Source organism: Elaeis guineensis, chromosome 12, assembly GCF_000442705.2.
Source record: "Elaeis guineensis isolate ETL-2024a chromosome 12, EG11, whole genome shotgun sequence".
NCBI lineage: Eukaryota > Viridiplantae > Streptophyta > Magnoliopsida > Arecales > Arecaceae > Elaeis > Elaeis guineensis.
Genome location: NC_026004.2, coordinates 93,031,491 through 93,044,902, shown reverse-complemented (window position 1 = coordinate 93,044,902; position 13,412 = coordinate 93,031,491). Strand labels below are relative to the sequence as shown.

Sequence of the window (13,412 nt, the reverse complement as noted above, 5' to 3'; positions counted from 1 at the left end):
GCGTGACGAAGTTCTTTGATCTGCCGATTCATCTCCTAAAGCCTCCGATCCAGGAAATCCTCTCGACTACGGGTCTCGAGGGTCTTCTGGCAGAATGGAGGTAGAGATCTTTCAGGGGTGGAATCGTGATTTGACTAAGGGCTCTCCACCCTTGGATTCATCTTTTCAGGAAAGACGGGGCGGCTGGCCCAAGTGGCCCATCCTACCACCAGATTTTGGAGTTCTGGTGATGCTCTCTTCGGTCGCACTAATGCCTACGGCTGCTGCTGCTGTTGCATGGCCTGCACAGCTTCAGTGAGGCCTCTGACCTGCTGCACCAGTAGGTCGAATTGCTTCGTGCCAACCACCATTGTCGGAGGAGGAGGAAGAGGCTGGAAAATTGGAGGTGAGGTCGGAGCCTGAGATCTGACCGCGGAGGTCGTGGATCGCCGTGTGGATGCCTTATGGGGAGGCATCGGGCGAAAACCTAGTGGGGGAAGGAGGAGTGGACATCGAAAAAGATGACCGGAGGCGGTCTCGTTGAGCACTCCTTTAAGAACAAGGGTACTGCGAAGACACACGCCCTTCCTCTAGCACCAATCCTGTTGGTGCAAAAATCCACCTGCGTCAGAGAAGCTGGAGTCGAAGGAGTCGCGGTCACCGCCGGGACCTGCAAAAGAAGTCTAAACCGGAGTTGGGGTGGCTCTGGCAAGATCCTCCGATGCTCAAGTTAGTTCTCTGCTTCAATAAAAATGGAGTGCTCGAACGAAAATTTTAGTAGAGTTTTGGGATAGAAATTAGAGCTTAGAGAATAACGTATCTGGGGTCCCCCTTTTATAGGTGGAGGGGGCAACAGACTGATAGCGATGTTTGTAACCGTCTGGCAGTGGGCTGCTCAGGGTCAGGAGGAGTTTGTTGCGAAGAGTAATGGAGTGGAATCATGGCCATCACCGGGACATGCCACGTGGAGTCTGTTGCGGGGAGTGGAGCGGCATCTGTTGTCGCGACTTGTCAGAGGGTGGAGAAACCATGCGGTATCCGTCACAGGAAGTGGAGCAGAATCGTGGCCATTATTGTGGTCTGCCAGAGAGTGATAGAGCCGCGTGGAATCTGTCACAGGAAGTGGAGCAGAGTCGTGGCCGTTACTGCGGCCTGCCAGGGAGTGATGGAGCCGTGCGGAATCTGTTGCAGGAAGTGGAGCAGAGTCGTGGCTGTTACTGCAGCCTGCCAGGGGGTCCAGGTCTCGGTTGGAGTCCGATCTCCGTAGAAGCCCGGATGGGGAGCATTTGTTGAGGAGTCTCGGCCAAGGCCTGTCTGCAACAGAAATCCGAAAGAAATTCGTCCATAATGGAAGCTTGAGTGAAGGCTTACGGTGGGAATCCGGCACGGACCGCTCGTGGTAAAAGTTTGAAGCAAATCGTTTGCAGCGAAAACTCAGAGTGGGTCACTTGCAGTAGGAGCTCGGAGTCTGACTCCCGTAGGAGTCCAGACGAAGTCTTCCTACAGTCGAAGTCGGGGATGAAGTCTGGCTTCTGTAGGAGTCCTGACGAGGTCTTCCTGTAGCCGGAGTCGGGGGCGAAGTCCGGCTCCCGTAGGAGTTCGTACAAAGTATTCCTACAGCCAGAGTCGGGGGTGAAGTTTGGCTCCCGTAGGAGTCCGGACGAAGTCTTCCTGCAGCCGGAGTTGGAGATGAAGTCTGGCTCCTGTAGGAGTCCGGATGAAGTCTTCCTGCAGTCGAAGTCGGGGATGAAGTCCGACTTCCGTAGGAGTCCGGGCAAAGTCCACCTGCAATTGAAGTCGGGGGTGAAGTCCGACTCTCATAGGAGTCCAGACGAAGTCCTCCTACAGCCGGAGTCGGGGGTGAAGTCTGGCTCCCGTAGGAGTCCGGATGAAGTCTTTCTGCAGTCGGAGTCGGGGATGAGGTCCGGCTCCCGTAGGAGTTCGGGCGAAGTCTACCTGCAATTGAAGTCGGGGGCGAAGTCCGGCTCCCGTAGGAGTTCGGGCAAAGTCTACCTACAATTGAAGTCGGGGGCAAAGCCCGGCTCCCGTAGGAGTCTGGACGAAGTCTGCCTGCAATTAAAGTCGGGGGTGAAGTCCGGCTCCCGTAGGAGTCCGGACGAAATTTTCCTGCAGTCGGAGTCGGGGATGAGGTCCGGCTCCCATAGGAGTCCGGGCGAAGTCTACCTGCAATTGAAGTCGGGGGCAAAGTCCGGCTCCCGTAGGAGTCCGGACGAAGTCTACCTGTAATTGAAGTCGGGGGCGAAGTCCGGCTCCCGTAGGAGTCCGGACGAAGTCCTCCTGCAGCCGGAGTCGCGGGTGAAGTCCGGCTCCCGTAGGAGTCCGGATGAAGTCTTCCTGCAGCCGGAGTCGGGGACGAGGTCCGGCTCCCGTAGGAGTCCGGGTGAAGTCTACCTGTAATTGAAGTCGGGGGCGAAGTCCGGCTCCCATAGGAGTCCGGGTGAAGTCTACCTGCAATTGAAGTTGGGGGCGAAGTCCGGCTCCCGTAGGAGTCCGGACAAAGTCTGTCTGCAATTAAAGTCGGGGGCGAAGTCCGGCTCCCGTAGGAGTCCGAATGAAGTCTTCCTGCAGCCAGAGTCGGGGATGAAGTCCGGCTCCCGTAGGAGTCCGGACGAAGTCTTCCTGCAGTCGGAGTCGGGGATGAGGTCCGGCTCCCGTAGGAGTCCGGGCGAAGTTTAGAAGGTGGTCGATCATCATGAAAACTTAGGTGGAGTCCGTCCATCGTGAAGAATCCGGTCGATGCTAGTGGGGGCTTATCCGTCGGCAAAACTTGGGAGTGTTGCGGAGGCTCGGCCACCAGAGAGGTTCGGAGGGATGTCGCCGAAGGTCAGAAGTCGGTAGAATCCCCGGAGGGTCATTCCTGTCATGAACTTTGGCTGAGGGGTATTTTATACCCAACACTTTCTATTCTAGTAATATCTAATATCTATGTACTTCATCTTCGTATGGTAGACAGAGTTTTGTACAAGTAACAGTACACTCTGACTGTCACAGTGCACCTTGACGGCATCCTGTGCAAGTTTCATCTCCAACATCAAACCCTTCAGCCATAGGGCCTCCTTCGCTACCTCCGTAATGTCAACATACTCCACCTCAATGGTCAATAAGGTCATGATGGGCTGCAAGCATGATCTTCATAAAATTGGATCTCCAAACAGGTTGAATATAAAATCTGTCATTGATCATCGAGTGTTTACATCTCCATCAAAATCAGCATCTACAAACCCTCCTATCAACCTCTGAGCCTCCTTGAATGTGTTGGAGAGTCCTTCAGCACCTCCTCACTATCCGTAGCAGATACCGACTCCAACAGTATCTACTATGTACCTGAAGATCCTCTTTAGTGCTCACCAGTGCCCCTTGCTAGGCTGCACCATGAACCTGCTGACCTAGCTCACTGCGTGAGCGATATCTGGCCTACAACACACCATGGCATACATAAGATTTTTTACACCAGAGGCATACGACACTCTTTCCATCTCCTGAACCTCCACCTCAATCTGTGTGGCGACATCGTCTTTAAGAGTCTGAAATGTCTGACAAGTGGCAGCTCCATCGATTTTACTTCCTTCATCCCGAACCTCTCCAAGACCTTCTTGATGCAGCCTCTCTGAGAAAAATACAACACCTTCTTGGCTTGATCTTTGAAAATTTTTATACCTAAGATCTTCCTCGCAGGCCCCAAATCCTTTATCTCGAACTCTCGAGATAAGGCTGCCTTCAATTCCTGCACAACCTTCCTACTCTTGTATGCTATAAGCATGTCATCCACATACAAGAGTAGAAACACCCTAGACCCATCTTCCAAAGATTGAACATAAATACAAGAGTCATACTCGTACCTAGAAAGTCTGATGCTCTTCACATAGGAATCAAATCGCTTGTACCATTGCCTCAGTGACTGCTTCAGCCCGTACAACGATTTCTGCAGCAAATAGACCTTTCTTTCTGCTCCTAACTCTTGAAACCTTGATGGCTGATCCATATAGATACTCTTTTATAGATGCCCATGGAGAAACACTATCTTGACATCTATCTACTCTTGCTTTAAGTCCTTAGTTGCTACGATGCTCAGCAACATCCTGATGGAAGTATGTCTCACGACAGGAGAGAAAAGCTTGCTAAAATCGATGCCTTCCTTTTGAGAGTATCCTTTGGCCACTAACCTTACCTTGTACTTGATATCTCCCTACTCTGAAGGCCCCTCCTTGTATTGGTAAACCCATTTACAAGCAATGGGTTTCTTCCCCTGTGGCAACTGCACCATCGCCATGTCTTATTCTTGTGGAGAGACTGCATCTCCTCAGATATTGCTTAGACCCACCTCTCTCTGTTCTGGCACTTCATGGCTTCCTTATAGGTGTAGGGGTCCCCATTCACTGTCACTAGGGTATATGATAACATCTCCTCGAAGCCATATCGTTCCAGTTTTCTGACATTCTTTTTGGGCTTGTGCAGTGCAACCCCGATGTCCGTTCTAGGTCTAGCTTGCTCCTGTTGGACCTCTTGACTTCTATCACCCATCTGAGCTTTCTCCATCTATGGAGACACATCTGAAGAGTGCTTCACCTGAATACCAAGTCCTCCCAATGCACTTGCAAGAGGCAAAAGAGAATAGGATATAAGTTATCCAGCACTACCCTGTTGGACCTCCTGCTGCTCCTCCATGCCATCTCACCTTTTGAGAATTGAATTTTCATCGAAGATAACATCCCTACTGATGATGACCTTCTTCTCCAAGAAATCTCATAGTCATTATTTCTTAATTCCTCGTGGATACCTCAAGAACACCATCTTCCATGACCTGATGCCCAACTTGGTCCGCTCACCAGCACCGATGTGCACATATGCCGTGCACCTAATCACTTTTAGATGGCTCAGTCCAATCCTCCTTTCAGACTATTTCTCCTCTAGAATACCACTATCTAATCTTGTGTGAGATGATCGATTCATCAAATAGCAGGCTGCATCTACTGTATCAACCCAGAATGCCTTAGGAAGCCCTGCTTGCAGCGTCATGCTTCATGCATTTTTCAAAAAGGTTCTGTTGATCCTCTCAACCATCCCATTTTGTTAAGGAGTCCTTCTCATTGAGAAGTGCCTTTTGATACCGCACTCATAAAAAATATGAAACTCCTTGCTGGTGTACTCTCCATCATTGTCAGACTGCAAACACTTCAAGCTCTAACCTATCTCCTTCTCCACCTCAGTTTTTCACATCTTGAATTTGGTGAAGACTTCTGATTTTTCATTCATGAAATAGACCCATACCTTCCTTGAGATATCATCTATAAAAGTCAAGAAGTATCTTACCTCATTTTTGGCTGAAATCAGAGCCGGTTCCCATACGTCATTGTGAACTAGTTCCAGTAAGGCTGCATTGCGGGCTGAACTACTGGCAAACTGTCCTCTCTTCTATTTTTTCATCTGGCATAGCTCAGATATCTCTGAAATATCTCCATCCAGATCTAGAATCAGATCATGCTTGCTCAGCTCCTTCATCCCATGATCACCCATGTGGCCTAGACGGTAGTGCCATAATCGATGAGCCCCCTGTGATCTTGCGATGTAGCTACTGCATCAAATTCTTTAGCCATGATAGATCCTTCCAATCTATAAAGGTTATTCTCTATCCTTCTACCTCTCATCATCACCATAACTCCATTGGAGATGTTCAAGACTCTACTTCTCGCATGACTACTGAAGATGAAGCCGCTTCACTCCAAATAACCCAATGATACCGGATTCTTCTTCAATTCTGGGACATGCTTTACATTTGTGAAAGTCTGTACCATCCCATCAAATATCCTCACCCGAATGCTCCCTATACTAGCAATCTTTCATGGATGATCATCTCTGAGTGTCACGGTCCCCTCATCAATCTTGGTGTATGTCACGAACCAAGATCTGTTTGGAGTGTAGTGATGCGAACAGGCTGAATCCAGGATCTATACATCCGTGTATCATCTGTGACCATTAGATACCACCAAGAGGTCATCCTCCACCTCCTGATCAGCCACCATACTCAGTGCATCAAATCCTCCTTTGTCTCCCTTCTTGCTCTTCCACCACGGACAATCTCGCTTGAAGTGTCCAATCTTATTATATTTGTAGCACCGAGCCTCTTTCTTACTTCTACTTTTCCAGAACTTTGATCATCCCCTTGACTTGCCTCTTTTTTTTTCTCTTACTGACCTCTCTCCTACGGCCAAGCCCTCTTGGGGAGCTCCATCCTTGGTCATCTTTTCTCACTGTTTATTAGAGTACAACATCGAGATCATGTCTTCATACTCCAGAGTCTCCTTGCCATACAATAGCATCGTCATGAATAGATCGTAAGAAGAGGGCAGCAAGCATAGCAATAATAGAGATCTATCTTCCTCCTTCATCTTCACCCTGATGTTTGGCAACACATTGCACATCTGGTCGAACCTCTAGATGTGACCCAAGATATCTCTGCCTTCCTACATTCGAAGATTGTACAGTCTCTTCTTCAACATCAGCTTGTTGCACATATTTTTTCTCATATACATGGTGTGCAACTTCGACCATAAATCTTTCGAGATCTTCTTCTCTAACACCAAATAGAGAGTCGCATCCACCAAATATCCTCTAATCACCGAACAAGCCTTATTCTCTAGGGACATCTATTGATGATCCGACATTCCTTCAGGTTTCTTCTCCAATGTCTGATCTGGATCTGCCTGAATCAAGAGATCTTCAACCCTAACTTTTCATATAGAAAAATTTTATTTCTCATCAAACTTCTCAAAATCAATCTTCATGTTGTTTTCCATAGCTAGATCCAAACAAAATTATAACAAAAAATCCAAGGGATTTGAGGAATACCTTGACAAGGATCTTGCTGAAATTTCAGCCTTTGAAGATCTTCACTTTCTGACATCTCGTTCTCCCTCCACGCAACACGGGCTCTGATACCAACTATTGTGTCACATTTTTAGGTGTGTGGAGTACCTTCTACCAGGAGATAAATGAAGAAAACTCACTGAAAGGGAATGAAACACGTTGGAGAAGAATAGGATGCTGCTGCTGAATTCTACTGACACCAAGAAGTCTTCAAACTTCTTCAACTCTTCACTGATCCTTTGTCTAAGCTTCAAACTTGAAAAATCACATCTTGGGATCTTGAAAAAGGTCTGAAACCAGCAACCAAGTCTTAAGAATTAAAGGAGAGGCATCAGCAAATAGAGATAGAGTAGCAAGTAATCCTAGCAAGACTAGGAATCCTTGGGCAGCTAGACTAGGGATTCTCCTTGCTCCTTGATGATGGCAGCTAGGGTTTCTTCATCCTAGGGGGCGGCAATCAGAGAGAAAGAGAGTGAAAGCTTAGAGAGAAAATGATTTGATTGATTGAACCATTCATATAAATCCTAAATACAAAGGTATTTATACAAGGTCAATGTGACCCAACCACAAAACTCATTTGGCTAACTTGATATGAGATTTGTGCTAACCCAAACCCATGTATACCAATGATTTGTACAAATCTTATCTACCTAAGACTCAAATCTAGCCCAACATAAGTTAGCTCCTTGAGGCTCAAATCTCTCGAGCCTCAAGATCCGAAAAACTGACAGTCTTTCGTCTTAGGACCCAAACTAATCTTAGAAACCCCATGGGCACCTTATGGACTTTGGATCTTGGCCTTAGCCTCGGTCCTCTGAGCCTTAGGAGCACCACATGAGGCCCAACATGCAGCCTCAACCCATTTAGATACATAATCTACCGCAATCAAAATATATTCATATCCATAGGATGGAGGAAAGGTGCCCATAAAATTGATTCTCCAAACATCAAAAACTTTCACGACTAAAAAGAAAGATAGGGGCATCATATTTTTTCTAAAATTATTCCCCATCTGCTGACAGTGCAAGCACTCAAGGCAAAATTTATGTACATCTTTAAACAATGTCAGCCAGTAAAACCCACTTTTGATTACTTTCGCGGTCATTCTCTCCCTACTGAAATGTTCCCCGCATGCATAAGAATGGCAAAAGATAAGTATACTTTGATACTCACTCTCAGGGACAGCGTCGAATCACTTGGTCAGGGCAATGTTTGAATAATTCAAGTTCCTCCCAATAATAATATTTGATCTGTGAGAAGAATCGATCCTTCTTGTATTTTATCCAATGGAGATGAACTTGTCTTGTTGCCAAATAGTTAACGATGTGGGCAAACCATGGGATTTGGTCAAAGGAGGTTGCAAAAAATTGTTCATCAGAAAAATTTTTCTTAACTTCATCTGTACCCATCGTATGATCAACTAAGATTCTAAAAATATGATCAGTGACCATATTTTCAGAACCTTTCTTGTCTCAAATTTTAGATCAAATTCTTGAAGTAGAAAGATCCATCTAATCAATTATGATTTAGTATCTTTCTTCGAGAGCAGATGTTTCAAACCTACGTGAACAGAATACAGTAAAATCTTAGACCCTAATAGATATGAATAAAATTTATCAAGGATGAATACCACCGCTAGTAGCTCTTTTTCTGTTGTGGTGTAGTTTAATTGAGCATCAGATAGAATTTTGCTAGCATAATAGTCACATGTGGCTCTTTATTGATTTTTTGATCTAAGACTATCCCTATTGTGAAATTAGAAGCGTCACATATGATTTCAAATGAGAAGGACCAATTAGGGAGTTTTATTATGGGTGCTGCTGCCAAGACTATTCATAATATGTGGAAGGCTTGTAAACATTTTTCATTAAAGACAAATGGCATGTCCTTGGCCAGCAAATTGTACAAGGATCTTGATATTTTGCTAAAATCTTTCATGAAGCATCTGTAAAATCCAGCATGACCTAGAAAAGATTGTATTTATTGAATCGAAGTGGGGGGTGGTAGTTTTGAGATGACCTCAATTTTGGCTTTATCTACCTCAATCTCCTTTTTAAAAATAATATATCCCAATATGATTCTTTCTCGAACCATGAAACGGCTCTTTTTCTAACTTAAAACTAAATTTGTCTTTGTACAATGCTTAAGAATTTCAGAGAGGTTATGAAGACCATCCTCAAAAGTGGTTCCAAATATGGAAGAATCATCCATAAATACTTCGAGATATTTATCTACCATATCTGAGAAAATGATCAAGATGCATTGTTGAAATGTAGCGGATGCATTGCAGAGTCCGAACGGCATACGTTGAAAAGCAAAAGTGCCATAGGGGCAAGTGAAGGTGGTCTTCTCTTGGTCATCTGGGAATATAAGTATCTGATTGTATCCTAAATAACCATCTAGGAAACAAAAAAAATATTGATCTGCTAGCCATTCTAGGATTTGGTCGATGAAGGATAATAGAAAATGGTCCTTTCTAGTAACGATATTTAATTTCCTATAGTCAATGCACACTCGCCAACCAGAGGATGTGCGAGTCAGAAGCAATTCACCTTCTTCATTTTTCACCATGATAATACTTAATTTCTTAGGTACTATTTGGGTAGGGATGACCCATTTACTATCAGATATGGGGTAGATGATTCCAGCATCTAACCATTTTACCACCTCTTTTTCACTACTTCCTCCATATTTGGGTTCAACCTCCTCTACATGTCTCAATGGGGTTTGGCATTTGCCTCCCAATGAATGTGGTGCATATAGATGGAGAGGTCAATTTCTTTTAGATCGGCAATGGACCAGTTGATAGTCTCTTTGTTTTCCTTTAGAACACCAACCAATTATGCTTCTTGATCTTGGGTCATGTCTGATGCAATGATCATCGACAGGGTGTCATTAGGTCCTAGGAATGCATACTTGAGTGTGGCTAGAAGTGGCTTTAATTCTAGTATAGGTGGTGATTCTAATGACGGGGCTGTGGGTGTATTGACTAATGTAGGCATTGGCTCATACTTGATTGTCCAAGAGGGAGTACTTTCATCATTTGATAGATCCACTAAAATATTTACTTCTTCACTATCTCCCTCCATATCACAATCATCCACTCCAAAGTACGTCAAATGGATGTCTCAAAAATTATGTGCAAAAATCATTGATGTTGCTTCCTCTATAATGTTTTCAAATGTATCTATCTCGAAGCAACTATCTATTGATGGTCCCTGGGATGCACTGAACACATTCAGTCTCAATTTTTTATTCTCAAATGATACGTCCATGACTCCTATTCTATAATTGATGCATGTGTTTGCCGTAGCTAGGAAGGGTCTGCCTAAGATAATGAAAATTTACCTTAGATTGCTACTCAATTTTATGTCAAGGATTAAAAAATCAACTGAAAAATAGAACTCATTTACCTTGACCAAAACATCTTTAATCATCCTACGTGGTGTCTTAATTGATCTATCAACTAACTGTAGAGTGACCGATGTGGGTTTCAATTCTCTGAATCCAAAACATTAATATATCGAGCTAGATAAAAGGTTCACACTGGTCCCTAGGTCCAGGAGAGCTTATTCTATATGAAAGTCTCTTATAATGTAAGAAATGGTAGGTGCACGTGGATAATTAAGCTTTGGAGGGGTAGCGTGCTGGAAGATAGAGCTAGCTTGTTCGATTAGGCATACTTTCTTCAAAAGTTGGGATCAAAATTTATGTTTCTGCAGGCACAATTCCTTCAAAAATATTGCATAAGCTGAGACCTATTTGATTGTGTCTAGAAGGGGGAGATTAATTTGGACTTGCTTAAATAATTTCAACATCTTATCAAGTCTTCCTCCTTTCTTATCCATAGGAGTAGGGGCTTTTAGGGCACTTAAAAATATGGCTTTAGGCAAGTAAGGTGATTTCAGTGCAATTGGTCTATTCTCTACTTTTGTATCCTCCTTACTCTTAGGTGATTCGGGCTTGGTTTGAGGTCTAGGTTGGTTTCATTAGTTTTACTCATATGTTCAATGACTTTCTCACTTTTAAGAGTCATGATTAATTTGGCTGTTCAGAAAAGATTTTTGGAGCATTGGAGCTCTCAGCCATGAATTATCCTCTTAGGTTGCTCTCAGATTGGCCAGGTAATTTTTCTCCTTCCCTCCTACTAAATGTTGTTATTAGTTGACCTATTTGAGTCTCTAGCTTAGTAATAGATTATCTGTAAGAGTTAAGGATTTGGGTGTTGATTTCTAATCATTCTAGTACTTTTAAAACTTTCTCCTCAAAAGCTGAATTGTGACCAATGGTAGATGGTTGAGAAGCATTTTGGAACTGGTGGTACAGTCCATGCCTATATGTTGGGTCCTGATAGTTAGGTCTAAGTACAGTAGGGCCAACCATTAGCTGTGGTCTTCAAGAAAAAATTAAATGGTTTCTCTAGTCGGAGTTATAAGTGTTCGAGTATAGATCATTTTCTGGTCTACGAGCTTGTTGGGCTTCAGCTTGTTGGACTTGCTCATGCGCAAACTTAAAAAATTGAGGTGCAGTTGGGCATTTACTAACAAAATTGATCGAGCTTGCCACAATGCACAAACATCTTGGATTGGGTTAGGTAGAATTGGAGAGTGTCCAATATTCAGAAGACGGTCTAATTTTTGGGATAACTCATCTACCTTACTGTGGATATCCATAATGTTTCCAATCTAATAGATTCCACCTCTTTTCTATTGAGACATGGGTTGTTCTCTAGAGGTGACAAACATGTGATGCAGGGAGTTCTCACTAAATGTTTCAAAGAACTACCAAGCCTCATCCTCACTCTTTAGCATGAATGTCCCACCACATGATACATCAATCATTTGCTGATGTTTCTTCGATAAACTATCATAGAAGAACCGAACAAGTTTCCATTTCTGGATAGCATGGTGGGGGCATTTATGAATAAGGTGTCTTAACCTTTTCCATGCCTCATGAAAAAGTTCACCATCCAATTGAGAAAAACTAATGATGGCTTTTCTAATTTGATTTATTTTTCCAATTGAAAAGTATTTCTTGAGAAATTCTTTCTGAAGATGGTTCCAAGTTGAAATGGTTATGAAATCTAGGGAGTTTAATCAATGCTTTGCTTTGTCCTTAAGTAAAAAAGAGAACAGTTTCAATTTGAGGGCATCATCGGAGAAGTTTTAAATTTTTACTGTAGAGTATATCTCAAGAAATTCATCCAAATATTTATACGGATCCTCATTTGTCAATCCATAGAATGATGGTAGCATTTGAATAATACTAGACTTGATTTCGTATGGTGCCACCTTTATAGGAGGAGGCTGGATATATGATGAGTAGGTGTAAGATGAGGGAGTAAGATACTCTCTCAATTGTCATGGTGGGTCAATCTCTTATTTTGGATCCATGATTTTGATTTGGTTTATTCGAATCACTCTTTCTAGCTGTAGGTCTAATAAGTGTAAATCAGGTTGTAATGATCGGCATCCTAGCATGCACCCAAAAAAATTTCATCGAGTTTTAATTTCAGCAAGTTTTTTTTTGGAAAGAGAAGAGGAGAAAAGGAGGAGGAAAAAGAGTTCTAAAGAAGAGAACCTAAGGAGTTCTAATGCTAAGAAGAGAGAGAAGAATTAATTAGATTTGATGTTTTTAGTTAACAATCAAGTGGTTCAATCAATCCTATCTATGGATTATCCTAGATCTAGACAGCTCCTAACTGTCAAGATTACCTTCAAGCACTTCAAGTAACAGACTAGCCATTCAACTGGCCAGATAAATGTAAGGTTGGTAGGGGTCCCTCCGTTGCTTTCCTTAAACACCAATTACATTGACCACATAAGCAAACGAAACCAATTAATGAACCACCTTCTTTTAAGACGTAATCTCTGAATCACTTTTTTAGACACTAGTTATACTGATTAACCTGAACCTGATCTAATTTTTAGGGTTCCTTATCCTATTGAGCTCGAGGATTCTTAGGGGCCAATGTCTAATCGATTTTAAATTAGAGGTTTAGGTCAATGCAATTGCAAGATAGTGGTTGTGTGAGCCAAAGAAGGGTGATGAAATCTCTACTTTATGTTGATTAAGATTTTGCCCTTAAGATTTTTTTACAAAAATATGCAATGCAAAAAGAAAAGATGTCCAAACATGTTAAGTAGCTTTTAAGATTTAATTGATTTATTTATATTAGTCAAGTATTATATGGTGTCTCTAAATTTTTTTTATATTATATTATCTTTAAGCAAGAAGAAATAAAAGGTAAGTTTTAAATTAGGTTAATTAGGTATGAAAAGATCTAGTGAATCAAACTAAATAAAAAATAAATAATACTAATATTAAAAGATAAGTAGGTAACTTACAAATAAAGCAATAATCAAATCTACTTTTAGGATAATAAATTATTTTAAGCTATAGAAAGTAGTAAATCACTAGAAATATTGAGCCATAATAAATAAGATAACTATTTAACTATGTAAATAAAGTAATCTCACAGTTAAGAATAAAAGATAACTATATAATCTAAATAAAAGGTAAAGAATCTAATCTATTTAGGAAGCAAA

At 42.6% G+C, this 13,412-nt stretch overlaps 1 non-coding gene across 1 annotated transcript; it reads left to right on the top strand.

The window, feature by feature from the left end:
• Positions 1–11,763: 11,763 nt before the first annotated feature.
• LOC114913152 (small nucleolar RNA R71) lies at positions 11,764–11,869 on the top strand. The gene has a single exon (XR_003799176.1). It is a non-coding gene; the product is annotated as a small nucleolar RNA R71 (small nucleolar RNA).
• The last annotated feature ends 1,543 nt before the right edge of the window (positions 11,870–13,412 follow it).